Here is a 15981-nt window from a genome sequence, read left to right as displayed (position 1 = left end):
TATTGGAGTTGGAGAAGCTGGTGGATGGGGTCCTACCCTTGTACGCAAAGCTGTATGGGCAACCAGAGGACCAGGTGAGTGGTATTCATGGGTCCCAGGAATGTGTGCCAATGCATGGGAGGGTTGTGCGGGTGACTAGAAAATGTGGGCATGGATAGGTGCAGTGTGCCAGGCGTATGTGTGCAGGCTCATGGAGGACAGTAAGTCTGAATTTGCAGGTGTTGTTGTGTCCCATTGTTAATGGTGCACCTCCACTCACAATTACTTTTTCCTCTGCATGTTACATGCAGGTTAGTGCTCATCAGAAGAAGGGATACTGGTGAGCCATTGCCAAAGAAGTGCAGACCCTGAGGGTATACAGCCAGCGGAGTACCCCCTACAGGAAGCGATGGGAGGACCTGAGACGTGGGCCCGGAAGACCGGAGACGCCCAGCTGGGTATGGCCTCCCAACGAGGAAGGGGTGCCCGTTGGACCATGACCCTCCTAATGGCCCGTATTTGGCAGTGGCCAATCCTGAGTTGGATGGGCACTTGAAGGCAACACAGCAGCCACAAGGGGGTGAGTACCACCACTGTTAACATTGTTTATTGTGAAGTATAGTTGGATGCAAAACAGTGGTTGGCAAGTAGTGGCTGGGTGGTACTAAGGTATGTCCATGCAGGTGCCCCTTACCTTAATTGGGATTGCAAATTCTGCCTAGAAGGGGTGGGTATTTTGTTATATCACAGGGCCCATGGGTGGGCTGGTGGGTCTGATGTATGTCCTCTGAGACTGGACACATTGTGGTGGGACAGCATCCCTCTCCCTTGTTAAAATTCAACCTATTTGGAAATGTACAGAATGGATGGTGATGTAGTTGGGCAGTGAAGCGTAGGTAAGGCAGTATATTGTGGGAGCTAGAACACCACTCAGAGGTACCTACGTTGATGTAGAGCGTGATGTTGAGGGATAGTGTCTGGGACGGGTGGGAGTGCATGTGTGCCAACATGCCGTTCAATCAGGTATCGAAAGCCTACATCCTTCTTTTTTCCTACCCCCCCTTTGTGTTCTTGTGTTCATGTGTGCATTAGCATCATCTGACGAAGGCGCAGAGGCACCGGCGAGTGGCGATGCTGCGGCAAACGGGACCCAGGAGGCAGAGACCACCGACACTGAGGGAACCAGTGAGATGGAGGGCGAGGGGAGCACCAAGGGAGATGCAACTACCACTGCAGGAAGTGACTCTGACAGCTCCTCCAATGGCAGCTCCCTGTTGGTGGCGGTCACTGCTGGAAACACCGGATATACAAGATCTTCTACCACCTCCGTGCTATCACCGCCCTCCCAGTAGCCAGTAGTCAGTCCTGCTGCCCTCAGTGAGGAGGCTATTGACCTCCTGAGAACCATCTCTGTATGGCAGACAACCATTGTGAATGCCGTCCAGGAGCTGGCATCCTAGATGCAGCAATGCAATGCATACCTGGAAGGCATTCACTGTGCCTTGTCTGGCCTACAGAGATCTTTTCAGGCTCTGGCCTCCTATTTGATTGCAGCCAGTGTCCCTTGTTCTTCCATCCCCCTCCCACCTCCTCTGCCCCTTCCAGTACCCCACTCCCTTCACCCATCCCAAGCACACATAGAGACAAGCATGCACCCAAGCCAATGCACAAGAAAGTCAAAGAGGAACACAGGCACCACACTTCCCAACACAAGCAGGCACACACGCAACATCCAATTGCACACACCACCACAGCCACTTCCCCCATTGTGTCAACCACCCCTCGTCCCTGTCTCTCATCTCCCAATGCACACCCATATTCTCTGCACCCTCAGTCACTGCTCCAGCCACCATTCTCACAGTCACCACAACTGCTGACACCCACTCATGCACCTCAGACACCACACCCGCAGTCGCCATGACAACTTTCACAGACACTTGCAGCACACTCACCAGGCCTGCAGATACACGCACAACATCCATCTACACTAGCTGCCTGTCCACTCCCACTGTTTTTGCCCCTCCTCCCAGGACCCCCAAACATACCCACACATCCATGCAACAGTCATCCACCAGACATGAGCAAACGAAGCACGCAACTGCATCAACTGACATATGCCTACACCACATACTTTCACCTCCTCTACCCCACTCCCAAACTTGTCTTCAAAACCCCTACATGTGCAACTAAGAATATTTTCCTTTCCCGTGTTGAACGTTTCGAACCCACTGGCCCAACTCGTCTTGCCCTAAACTCTGCCTTGCCCTCACCAAATCCACTCCTTCCTCATCAGTATCCTCCCCAATCGTCCCTTCACAGTCCTGTGCCCCTTCCCCAGGGAGGAAAAGGACGTGGAGGAGGCTTGATCCCATGCCCCAGTCCAAGCCCACTCTCACTCCTTCCCAGGGCTGTCCAAAACCCCACCCACTCTGAAACCTAAGCCAGGGAAGACCCTCCCAAGCCTAAGTCCCCACCACACAACCCTGTATCCCTGCTCCCTGATATGCCTGCCTGCTCATTGATGCCCCTTTCCTGTGGAGGCCATGGTCATGGTACGAGTCAAGTGGGGGCCTTGTGAGCCCAACGGGACAATTTGAATGGACTGGCCCATGGCCTTGTCTGCACTTATTTTTCTGCCTCCAGTTTCTGGTTTAATATATCTGGCCAACAGACATGTTGGTGCAATGTTCTTCTATAGTCCTGTGCTTTAATGTGGGAGGGTCATGCACACAGGTATGTGCTTCGCATTTTCATGCTGCGCATGTGTCAGGTAAGTGTCTACCTGTACCGATGTTGTACCTTATTTGGGGGAGGGAAGGGGGGGTGTTGGGGTGTTGGTGGTGAGAGTGTGTGTGTGAGAAGGGTGTTGGTGTGCGTGTGTGTGGTGGTATGTGTGTGGGATGCTTGTGGCATGTGGGTGTGCAATGTCCCATTCCCTCCCTTGTGTGCTAGGCGGCCGTACTCACCGTTGTCATCTTCGTCAGCAGTCATGGTCATGGAGGAATGTCGCAAGGATCAGCCCTAGGAAGATTTGCAGTTCATGCTCCATGTCGGCCTCGTCGTCATCTGTGTCACTACAGTGAATGTTTTACTATCAATGGCTCACTTCCGCCAGACTTGTGTGACGGTGGTTCCGCCCCGGAAATCGTGGCAGTGTCATGTTTCATATTGCGGTGGGCGGCAAGGGCCTTTCAGCTGGCCTGAAGATGGCACCGACAGGTGTCGCCAGCTCTCCCACTCTGGCGGTAGCAGTGGTAAAGTGGCTGCTCTGCTCACATTTTTCTATCTCTCTCATATTACAGCAGTCCAAACTGCCACCCTGTCAGTGGTCGCACCTCCACCGCCGGTGCGGTGGTCCAACACCGTCAGACTCATAATGACCACCTTCATCTTTGAAATTTTTTATTTTTACTTCTATATAGTGGATTTTTGTCATTTTTGTCTCGTTTTACTCAGATAAATATTGGATATTTTTTTAATCTTTTTTGATGTTTTTACTGTGTTACTGTGTGTGCATACACATACTTTACATATTGCCTCTGACATAAGCCTGACTGCTTGAGACAAGCTACCATGGGTTAAGCAGAGTTTATCATAGTTGTGTGAGTCTCTTACCCTTACAAACGTGAGGGTCCCTACTTAGGTAGGGTGCAAACCCTTTTTCTAACATACACATACAAAACGGGAAGTGTTAAAGAATACTTTTTGTACTGGAGGTTCCACATTCAGTATAAAAACTGTGCTTTTGAGAATGTTCACACACTTGCACTATGGCACAAATGTGTGTACGTTGGCACATTGCAGCCAGAAGTGCATGTGTGATGTAGGAGATAAAAAAGCTTGTATCATATCCTAATAGATATGGCACATTTTTCTCTCTCACTTTAATGCAACACAACAGATTTGGTTGCTACTCTGCCTTACGTCAAATATTGGTAAATCTGGGTCCTGATCTCTACCAAAGGTAAATACATCTAGAACCATGACCTGGATCTGCCACAATCAAGTTCCACTGCCCGCTGCTCCATAACCTTTCAGTTTCTCCTTGTGAGTCCACCTTCTAATGTGCATGAGGCAGCATACTTCAACCCACATTTGATACTTGGGGCCATATTTATACTCCGTTTGCGCCGAAATTGCGTCGTTTTTTTTGACGCAATTTCGACGCAAAACTAACGCCAACTAACGCCATATTTATACTATGGCGTTAGAGGCGAATAGCGCCAAAGTTCCCGGAATGTGCGTCATTTTTTAGCGTGAACCCCTTCCTTGCGTTAATGATATGCAAGGGAGGCGTTCCCGTCTAAAAAATGACTCCCAGGCCTTTACGTGGTATTTATACTCCCGGGCAAAAGAGACGCCCGGGAGTTGGCGTGGCTAAAAACGGCGCATTTGCGCCACTTTTTAACGCCTGCTCAGGGCAGGCGTTAAGGGGCCTGTGGGCTCAAAATGAGCCCACAGGTGCCCTCCCATGCCCCCAGGGACCCCCCCTGCCACCCTTGCCCACCCCAGGAGGACCCCCAAGGATGGAGGGACCCACCCCAGGGACATTCAGGTAAGTTCAGGTAAGTATAATTTTTTTTTTTTTATATATTTTTTTGGTGGCATAGGGGGGCCTGATTTGTGCCCCCCTACATGCCACTATGCCCAATGACCATGCCCAGGGGACAGAAGTCCCCTGGGCATGGCCATTGGGCAAGGGGGCATGACTCCTATCTTTACAATGATAGGAGTCATGTTGATGGGGGATGGGCGTCGAAAATAAATGGCGCAAGTCGGGTTAAGACGATTTTTTCGACGTAACCTGACTTGCCCCATTTTAAGACGCCCATGCGCCATTTTCCCCCTACGCCGGCGCTGTCTGGTCTACGTGGTTTTTTCCCACGCAAACCAGGCAGCGCCGGTCTGATTGCGCCGTCTAACGCCATTCCATAAATACGGCGCCCGCATGGCGCTTCAGAATGGCGTTAGACGGCGCAAAACTTTTTGACGCTAAACTGCGTTAGCGCAGTTTAGCGGCAAAAAGTATAAATATGGGCCTTGGTCACCAGCTCTGGTTCCAAAGGTCTGCCAAGTCTATGCTCAGTGTACACAGATCCCTGTCCACTGGCTCAAGTAGTTCGCATTCATGAATTGCATAAGACATGGTGTCCCACTTTAATGATATTTCTGACTGAAATACCCTGTAGTCATTTTGGAAATCTTAAAAAAAATCTAGATCATATTTGAAATATGTAAAAAAGGTTATTATTTCTGCAGACATCTTAGTCAGTGACAATTGTTAAGCTTATAAAAAACACTTTTACAGTTGGGCATCCTAACTAAATCTACAACTTCCGACTACAGCAATTGAAACCGGTTACAAATTGAGTTTCTGGTTGGAAGAGATATGCACCCTGTCCAAGCAGGGACCACAGTCCTAGTTAGGGTAAGTCACAGCACACTGTAAATGATCAGGTGCTCACTCTCTGGTAGAGTCATACAGAGCAGTCAGGCTTAACTTAAGAGGCAATGTGTAAAGTATCTGGGCAACACTTCAAAAAGTAAAACTGAGAAAACACCATGCAAAAATAAGACACCAGGTTAATAGAGCTTACTCTAATGAATAAACGAAGACTAAAATGTCAAAAATCCATTAAGTACAACCATGATTATACATTTTTAAAGAATAACCTATAATGTAGTGCTAAAAAGAATAAAGCACCAACCTGGGAAATTTGGTTGAGATAGACCGCTAAAAACCCCAAACTTTACGCTGACCGTGATGGAGCATGGGTTGAAAACATGGACCAGTCATAGTGAGATGCAAAGTACCTTGCTTGTGTCGACATCAAGGGAGATGCAGAAAGCTGAAGAGGTGATGCTTTATCATTTAACCATAGAGTGCAGGCCAGGTGTTGGCCCATTTCCAAGGGCCCAGGACTCAATTGGCACCACTATGCAGGGCAAGACTCACAGATGGCAGAGTCCAGGGTCTATAGCAGGATGGTTAGAAGTCTTTCATGTCCCTGAGACTTCAAAACAGGATGCAAGCAGACAAGCTCTTGCAGTCACTGTGGGTTCTGAGTTCAAGTGGTGTGGATCCAGTCCTTCTCACCCAGGCAAGGAAGGCAGCAGGCATAAGGTCAGCACAGAAAAGTAGTCCTTTTTCCTGGCAGATTATCCATCCACAGATTGTCCACAGTTCCAAAGGCGTACTGAAGTGGTGCTGTCAGAGATCCCAGTTGAGCTTTTGAAGTGAGGTAGACTTCAAAGACAGGTCTTTGAAATGCACAGGAGTCCTCCCTTCCTGACTCCACATTCAGTACAGGGGGCATGCAGCCATTTGTGTGGGGGAAAGGGCAGCCTATTCAGGTATAAGTGAGGCGGTTCTCAGATCCACCCTCCATCGAGGCAGTTAATGGCCCATTGAGGCACACCTGAACTCCTTTGTGTGTGGCTTTCTAGAGAGAATACAAAAAGGTCAGCTGTCACTCAACTCAGACATGTGATCAGAGACAGGGAGCAGGCAGCAAATGGCTAAAGTAAGAAAATGCTAAATTTCTAAAAGTGGAGTATTCAGAATTGTGATTTAAATTCTGAATTCACCATAAGTTAGGATTTTAAATTAGGATTCTAAGGACCTCAAACTTGAAAAGTCTCTCTCTTCATAATTGGACATAGGACTTATCCAATCTATTAAGGTAGTCCAAATGTTATCCTATAGGAGAGGTAGGCCTTGAAGTAATGAAATCTGAATTTAAGAGGTTTTAACTACCAGGTCATAAAAACTCTAAAGGTATATGTCCTACTTTTTAAATACAATGCACCCTGCCCTATGGGCTGTCCATGACCTACTCTACAGGTGACCTTTATGTATTGAAAAGGAAGGCTTGAGCATGGCAAAGTGTTTATCTGGCCATGTCAACATGGCAGTTTAAAACTGCACACAGTTTCTGCAATGGCAGGACTGAGACATGGTTAAAGGGCTACTTAAGAGGGTGGCACAATCAGTGCCACAGACTGTAGGAGGCTGGACTGGCTTGTAGTGAGTACCAAGGGGTACTTGCACCTTGCACCAGGCCCAGTTATCCCTTATTAGTGTATAGGGTGTCTAGCAGCTTAGGCTGATAGATAATGGTAGCTTAGCAGAGCAGCTTAGGCTGAACTAGGAGACGTGTGAAGCTACTACAGTACCACTTAGTGTCATATGCACAATATCATAAGAAAACACAATACACAGTTATACTAAAAATAAAGGTACTTTATTTTTATGACAATATGCCAAAGTATCTTAGAGTGTACCCTCAGTGAGAGGATAGGAAATATACACAAGATATATATACACAATAGCAAAAATATGCAGTATAGTCTTAGAAAACAGTGCAAACAATGTATAGTTACAATAGGATGCAATGGGGAAACATAGGGATAGGGGCAACACAAACCATATACTCCAGAAGTGGAATGCGAACCACGAATGGACCCCAAACCTATGTGACCTTGTAGAGGGTCGCTGGGACTATTAGAAAATAGTGAGAGTTAGCAAAATAACCCACCCCAAGACCCTGAAAAGTGAGTGCAAAGTGCACCAAAGTTCCCCTAAGGACAAAATAGTCGTGTTAGAGGGAGAATGCAAGGAAAACACAAATCAGCAATGCAACAACGATGGATTCCTGTCTGAAGGTACCTGTGGAACAAGGGGACCAAGTCCAAAAGTCACAAGCAGCTCGGAGATGGGCAGATGCCCAAGAAATGCCAGCGGTTGGTGCAAAGAAGCTCTTACTAGGCTGAAGAACTGTGAATACTGCAGGAACGACAAGGGCTAGAGACTTCCCCTTTGGAGGATGGATCCCCCACGCCTTGGAGAGTCGTGCAGAAGTGTTTTCCCGCCGGATGGACGCCAACAAGCCTTGCTACACGCAAATCGTGCATTTGGCGTTTTTGGACGCTGCTGGGGCCCAGGAGGGACCAGGAGGTTGCAAATTGGACCTGCAGAGAGAGGGGACGTCGAGCAAGACAAAGAGCCCTCACTGAAGCAGGTAGCACCCGGAGAAGTGCCAGAAACAGGCACTACGAGGATGCGTGAAACGGTGCTCGCCGAAGTTGCACAAAGGAGTCCCACGTCGCCGGAGACCAACTTAGAAAGTCGTGCAATGCAGGTTAGAGTGCCGTGGACCCAGGCTTGGCTGTGCACACAGGATTTCCGCCGGAAGTGCACAGGGGCCGGAGTAGCTTGCAAAGTCGCGGTTCCCAGCAATGCAGCCCAGCGAGGTGAGGCAAGGACTTACCTCCACCAAACTTGGGCTGAAGAGTCACTGGACTGTGGGGGTCACTTGGACGGTGTCGCTGGATTCGAGGGACCTCGCTCGTCGTGCTGAGAGGAGACCCAAGGGACCGGAGATGCAGCTTTTTGGTGCCTGCGGTTGCAGGGGGAAGATTCCGTCGACCCACGGGAGATTTCTTCGGAGCTTCTGGTGCAGAGAGGAGGCAGACTACCCCCACAGCATGCACAAGCAGGAAAACAGTCGAGAAGGCGGCAGGATCAGCGTTACAGAGTTGCAGTAGTCGTCTTTGCTACTATGTTGCAGGTTTGCAGGCTTCCAGCGCGGTCAGCGGTCGATTCCTTATCAGAAGGTGAAGAGGGAGATGCAGAGGAACTCGGCTGAGCTCATGCATTCGTTATCTAAAGTTTCCCCAGAGACAGAGACCCTAAATAGCCAGAAAAGAGGGTTTGGCTACCTAGGAGAGAGGAAAGGCTACTAACACCTGAAGGAGCCTATCACAAGGAGTCTCTGACGTCACCTGGTGGCACTGGCCACTCAGAGCAGTCCAGTGTGCCAGCAACACCTCTGTTTCCAAGATGGCAGAGGTCTGGAGCACACTGGAGGAGCTCTGGACACCTCCCATGGGAGGTGCAGGTCAGGGGAGTGGTCACTCCCCTTTCCTTTGTCCAGTTTCGCGCCAGAGCAGGGGCTAAGGGGTCCCTGAACCGGTGTAGACTGGCTTATGCAGAATTGGGCACCTTTGTGCCCAACAAAGCATTTCCAGAGGCTGGGGGAGGCTACTCCTCCCCTGCCTTCACACCATTTTCCAAAGGGAGAGGGTGTTACACCCTCTCTCAGAGGACGTTCTTTGTTCTGCCATCCTGGGCCAGGCCTGGCTGGACCCCAGGAGGGCAGATGCCTGTCTGAGGGGTTGGCAGCAGCAGCAGCTGCAGAGAAACCCCAGGAAGGGCAGTTTGGCAGTACCAGGGTCTGTGCTACAGACCACTGGGATCATGGAATTGTACCAACAATGCCAGGATGGCATAGAGGGGGCAATTCCATGATCATAGACATGTTACATGGCCATATTCGGAGTTACCATGGTGAAGCTACATATAGGTAGTGACCTATATGTAGTGCACGCGTGTAATGGTGTCCCCGCACTCACAAAGTTCAGTGAATTGGCTCTGAACAATGTGGGGGCACCTTGGCTAGTGCCAGGGTGCCCTCACACTAAGTAACTTTGCACCTAACCTTTACCAGGTAAAGGTTAGACATATAGGTGACTTATAAGTTACTTAAGTGCAGTGTAAAATGGCTGTGAAATAACGTGGACGTTATTTCACTCAGGCTGCAGTGGCAGGCCTGTGTAAGAATTGTCAGAGCTCCCTATGGGTGGCAAAAGAAATGCTGCAGCCCATAGGGATCTCCTGGAACCCCAATACCCTGGGTACCTCAGTACCATATACTAGGGGATTATAAGGGTGTTCCAGTAAGCCAATGTGAATTGGTAAAAAATGGTCACTAGCCTGTCAGTGACAATTTGGAAAGAAATGAGAGAGCATAACCACTGAGGTTCTGATCAGCAGAGCCTCAGTGAGACAGTTAGTCACTACACAGGTAACACATACAGGCACACTTATGAGCACTGGGGCCCTGGGTTACCAGGGTCCCAGTGACACATACAACTAAAACAACATATATACAGTGAAAAATGGGGGTAACATGCCAGGCAAGATGGTACTTTCCTACACAACCCCCCCCCAAACGAAGGACAATAAGACTAGCCATTACCTGATGAGTCTTCATTGTCTAAGTGGAAATATCTGGAGAGTCCATCTGCATTGGAGTGGCTACTCCCAGGTCTATGTTCCACTGTATAGTCCATTCCCTGTAGGGATATGGACCACCTCAACAATTTAGGATTTTCACCTTTCATTTGTTTTAGCCAAAGTAGAGGTTTGTGGTCTGTCTGAACAATGAAGTGAGTGCCAAACAGGAATGGCCTCAACTTCTTCAGAGCCCAGACCACAGCAAAGGCCTCCCTCTCAATGGCAGACCAACGCTTTTCTCTAGGGGTCAACCTTCTACTAATAAAAGCAACAGGTTGATCCTGGCCCTCAGAATTAAGTTGTGATAGGACTGCCCCTACTCCTAATTCAGATGCATCAGTTTGGACATAGAATTTTTTAGAGTAACAAGGGCTTTTCAGGACAGGTGCAGAGCACATGGCCTGCTTCAGCTCCTCAAAAGCTTTCTGACAGTTTGCTGTCCATAATACCTTTTTAGGCATTTTCTTGGATGTGAGGTCATTAAGAGGGGCTGCAATGGAGCCATAGTTCTTAATGAACCTCCTGTAATACCCAGTGAGGCCTAGGAAGGCTCTCACCTGAGTCTGAGTGGTAGGGGGAATCCAATCAATAATAGTTTGGATTTTCCCCTGAAGTGGTGCAATCTGTTCCCCACCAACAAGGTGTCCCAGATAAACCACCTTACCCTGCCCTATCTGGCACTTTGAAGCCTTGATAGTGAGGCCTGCCTTTTGCAGGGCCTCCAAAACTTTCCAAAGGTGGACCAGGTGATCATCCCAGCTGGAGCTAAAGACAGCTATATCATCCAAATATGCTGCACTGAAAGCTTCCAGCCCTTGCAGGACTGTGTTCACCAACCTCTGAAAAGTGGCAGGTGCATTTTTCAAACCAAAAGGCATTACAGTAAACTGGTAATGTCCTCCAATGGTAGAAAATGCAGTCTTAGGTTTAGCATCTTCTGACATTTTGATCTGCCAATACCCTGCAGTCAAATCAAAAGTGCTTAGATACTTGGCAGATGCCAGTGTATCTATTAGCTCATCTGCCCTGGGTATAGGGTGAGCATCTGTTTTGGTTACCAAGTTGAGACCTCTATAGTCTACACAAAACCTCATTTCCTTCTTTCCATCTTTAGAATTGGGTTTTGGTACCAGTACCACAGGAGAAGCCCATGGACTGTTAGAGTTCTCAACCACTCCTAGTTCCAACATCTTCTGAACTTCTTGCTTTATGCAGTCCCTGACATGGTCAGGCTGCCTATAGATCTTACTTTTGACAGGTAAACTGTCTCCAGTATCTATAGTGTGCTCACACCAAGAAGTGGTGCCTGGCACTATGGAGAAGAGTTCTGAAAATTGTCCTAGGAGATTTATGCAATTATCTTTCTGCTCAGCAGTAAGACAATCAGCCAAAACTACCCCTTCCACAAGAGCATCTTGTTCTGTGGAAGAGAAGAGATCAGGTAGAGGATCACTGTCTTCTTCCTGTCCCTCATCTGTTGCCATGAGCAGGGTGAGATCAGCCCTGTCATAGTAGGGTTTCAGGCGGTTGACATGGAGCACCCTAAGGGGACTCCTGGCAGTGCCTAAGTCAACCAAGTAGGTGACTTCACCCTTCTTTTCAACAATTGTGTGTGGACCACTCCATTTATCTTGGAGTGCTCTTGGGGCCACAGGCTCCAAGACCCACACTTTCTGCCCTGGTTGGTACTGAACCAAAACAGCCTTCTGATCATGCCATTGCTTCTGGAGCTCTTGGCTGGCCTGAAGGTTTTTACTGGCCTTTTTCATGTACTCAGCCATCCTTGATCTGAGGCCAAGTACATAATCCACAATATCCTGCTTAGGAGCTTTTAAAGGTTGTTCCCAACCCTCCTTTACAAGTGTGAGTGGACCCCTAACAGGGTGTCCAAAAAGAAGTTCAAAGGGGCTGAAGCCCACTCCTTTCTGGGGTACCTCCCTGTAGGCAAAAAGGAGGCATGGTAGAAGGATATCCCATCTCCTGCGGAGTTTTTCAGGGAGTCCCATAATCATGCCTTTGAGAGTTTTATTAAATCTCTCCACCAGTCCATTTGTTTGTGGATGATAGGGTGTTGTGAACTTGTAAGTTACACCACACTCCTTCCACATGGCCTTTAAGTATGCAGACATGAAATTGCTTCCTCTGTCTGATACTACTTCCTTTGGGAAGCCCACCCTGGAAAATATTCCCAGGAGGGCCTTTGCCACTGCAGGAGCTGTAGTGGTCCTTAAAGGAATTGCTTCAGGATACCTTGTGGCATGGTCCACTACCACTAAGATAAACCTATTGCCTGAAGCAGTAGGAGGGTCAAGGGGGCCAACTATGTCAACCCCTACCCTTTCAAAGGGAACCCCAACCACAGGCAGTGGGATAAGGGGTGCCTTTGGAGTGCCACCTGTCTTGCCACTGGCTTGACAGGTTTCACAGGACTTACAAAATTCTTTTGTGTCCTCTGACATCCTAGGCCAATGAAACAGTGGTACCAATCTGTCCCAAGTTTTCATTTGACCCAGGTGCCCAGCTAAGGGAATGTCATGTGCCAGTGTTAGGAGGAACTTTCTGTACTCCTGAGGAATCACTAATCTCCTGGCAGCTCCAGGTTTAGGATCCCTATGCTCAGTGTACAAGAGGTTGTCCTCCCAGTAAACTCTGTGTGAGTCACTGACATCCCCATTAGCCTGTTTGACAGCTTGCTGTCTGAGACCCTCTAATGTGGGACAGGTTTGCTGTGCCACACTCAGCTCCTCTCTGGCAGGCCCCCCTTCACCCAAAAGCTCAGCAGTGTCTGCTTCCAGCTCCTCTGGTGTAGGTTCTGCACAGGGAGGGAATTCTTCTTCCTCAGAAGTAGAATCCACTGTAGAGGGAGGGATAGTAGGAAGTGGTTTGCTTCTACTAGCCCTAGCTTTAGGGAGCACTTGGTCCATTGTTCCAGGATCCAAGCTTCCCTGTCCTTTTTGCTTTTTGGCCTGAGCCCTTGTCAAAGCAAAAATATGCCCTGGGATGCCCAGCATTGCTGCATGGGCCTCCAACTCCACATCTGACAAGCTGATGTCTCCAAATCGTTCCCTAATAGACAGTCTACAGGTAAATCTGAAGCTACCACAACTTTCTTTGGACCAGATACCCCCCCCCAGTTGAGATTTACAACAGCCATGGGGTGGCTTTGTGTTATGTTGTGAGCATCGGTTACTTGGTACTGGTGTCCAAGTATGTGTTGTTCAGGGTGCACCAGTTTCTCAATCACCATTGTGACACTGGCACCTGTGTCCCTGTAGGCCTGGACCTCAACACCATTTATTAGGGTTAGTTGCTTGTACTTCTCCAAGTTATGGGGGCAAGCAACCAAAGTGGCTAAGTCAATAGCCCCTTCAGAGACTAAAGTAGCCTCTGTGGTCTCCCTAATCAGACCAACCCTAACTAAATTACCAAAAGTGAGCCCAGCTACTCCCTTGGATTGGCTATTAGTAGGTTTGCTCCCACCACCACTGCTATTAGTAGGGACACTAGGTGTAGCAGTAGGGGTTGTAGTGGTAGGAGCTGTGGTGCCTTTCTTTGGACAACTGGGATCTGTTGTCCAATGGCCTTTTATCTTACATAAATAGCACCATGGTTTCTTTTCCTTGTTCTGATTAGAGGAGGGTTTGGGCCCACCACCCCGACCAGAGTGTTTTTGTGGGCCTGATGAAGACTCATTTTTAGATTTGTCCCCACCCTTGTCAGAAGACTTACCATCCTTCTTTTTGTTGCCATCTTTGTCACCCCCTGTATGAACTTTTCTGTTCACTCTTGTTCTGACCCATTTGTCTGCCTTCTTTCCCAATTCTTGGGGAGAGGTCAGATCAGAGTCCACCAAGTACTGGTGCAACAAATCAGACACACAATTATTAAGAATATGCTCTCTCAGGATTAAGTTATACAGGCTGTCATAATCAGTAACTTTACTGCCATGTAACCACCCCTCCAAGGCCTTCACTGCCTGGTCAATGAAATCAACCCAGTCTTGTGAAGACTCCTTTTTGGTATCTCTGAACTTGATCCTGTACTGTTCAGTGGTTAAGCCATAACCATCCAGGAGTGCATTCTTAAGAACTTGGAAATTGTTAGCATCATTTTCTTTTACAGTAAGGAGCCTATCCCTACCTTTTCCAGTAAATGATAGCCATAGGATAGCAGCCCACTGCCTTTGAGGGACATCCTGTACAGCACAGGCCCTCTCAAGTGCAGCAAACCACTTGTTAATGTCATCCCCCTCCTTGTAAGGGGGAACTATCTTATGCAGATTCCTGGAATCATGCTCTTTTGCAGGATGACTATGGGGAATACTGCTGCTGCCACCATGGGTATCTAAACCCATTTTCTGTCTTTCCCTCTCTATTTCTAAAGACTGTCTATCCAAATCCAGCTGTTGCTTCTTGAGCTTCAGTCTGGTTTGCTCCACTCTCAATCTATTGAGCTCCCTTTCCAACAATCTGTCATCAGGGTGGGTGGGAGGGACATTTCTAGATACAGAGGTATGATGGGAATGAACAGAAGGAGACCTGTCCCTTACAGAGGGCACCCTAACAGCTTGGCTACCAGTATAATGTGAGAGCACATCATCAGTATGATGTGATTCAACCTCTGTACCAACTATGCTAGACTGTCTAGTAATGGGCAGGCTGAGAATTTTCTTTCCAGAACCTTTTCCTGGGGGAGTCCCTGGATCAGATTGAGAACCATTAGCTACTTTTTCTACAGATTGGGCACTTATGGCCTTATCCTGTACTCTAAGCATATTAATTAACAGTTCTAAGGAAGGATTCTTCCCTACACTCAAACCTCTCTCTATGCAGAGACTCCTTGCTCCTTTCCAGCTAAGGTGATCATATGCAAGTTTGGACAGTTCAACTTTTTGGCCTGTGCCAGACATTTTTAGAGAGAGTTAAAGTGATAGACAAAGAGAAAAAAAAGTTTTCAGAACTTTTTGGAAAGACAGAAAAAACTTTTTTAAACTTTTAAGAACTTTTTGAAAGTTTAGAAGTACTTTTCAGCACTTAGAAAAGAGTGAAAAGAGGAAATGCAAAACTTTTTGGCTATGTGTATATACACTGACCTTGTTTTGTATATTTTTCTCTTATGAAAAGTACAATGACAAGAGTGGTAAGTAGTCTCAAGCACTTATCCCACCACTGCACAACCAATGTAGGAGGCTGGACTGGCTTGTAGTGAGTACCAAGGGGTACTTGCACCTTGCACCAGGCCCAGTTATCCCTTATTAGTGTATAGGGTGTCTAGCAGCTTAGGCTGATAGATAATGGTAGCTTAGCAGAGCAGCTTAGGCTGAACTAGGAGACATGTGAAGCTACTACAGTACCACTTAGTGTCATATGCACAATATCATAAGAAAACACAATACACAGTTATACTAAAAATAAAGGTACTTTATTTTTATGACAATATGCCAAAGTATCTTAGAGTGTACCCTCAGTGAGAGGATAGGAAATATACACAAGATATATATACACAATAGCAAAAATATGCAGTATAGTCTTAGAAAACAGTGCAAACAATGTATAGTTACAATAGGATGCAATGGGGAAACATAGGGATAGGGGCAACACAAACCATATACTCCAGAAGTGGAATGCGAACCACGAATGGACCCCAAACCTATGTGACCTTGTAGAGGGTCGCTGGGACTATTAGAAAATAGTGAGAGTTAGCAAAATAACCCACCCCAAGACCCTGAAAAGTGAGTGCAAAGTGCACCAAAGTTCCCCTAAGGACAAAATAGTCGTGTTAGAGGGAGAATGCAAGGAAAACACAAATCAGCAATGCAACAACGATGGATTCCTGTCTGAAGGTACCTGTGGAACAAGGGGACCAAGTCCAAAAGTCACAAGCAGCTCGGAGATGGGCAGATGCCCAAGAAATGCCAGCGGTTG

The sequence above is a fragment of the Pleurodeles waltl genome, chromosome 4_1 (genome assembly GCF_031143425.1).
Source record: "Pleurodeles waltl isolate 20211129_DDA chromosome 4_1, aPleWal1.hap1.20221129, whole genome shotgun sequence".
In the NCBI taxonomy this organism is placed as follows: domain Eukaryota; kingdom Metazoa; phylum Chordata; class Amphibia; order Caudata; family Salamandridae; genus Pleurodeles; species Pleurodeles waltl.
This window is presented reverse-complemented; position numbering follows the sequence as displayed.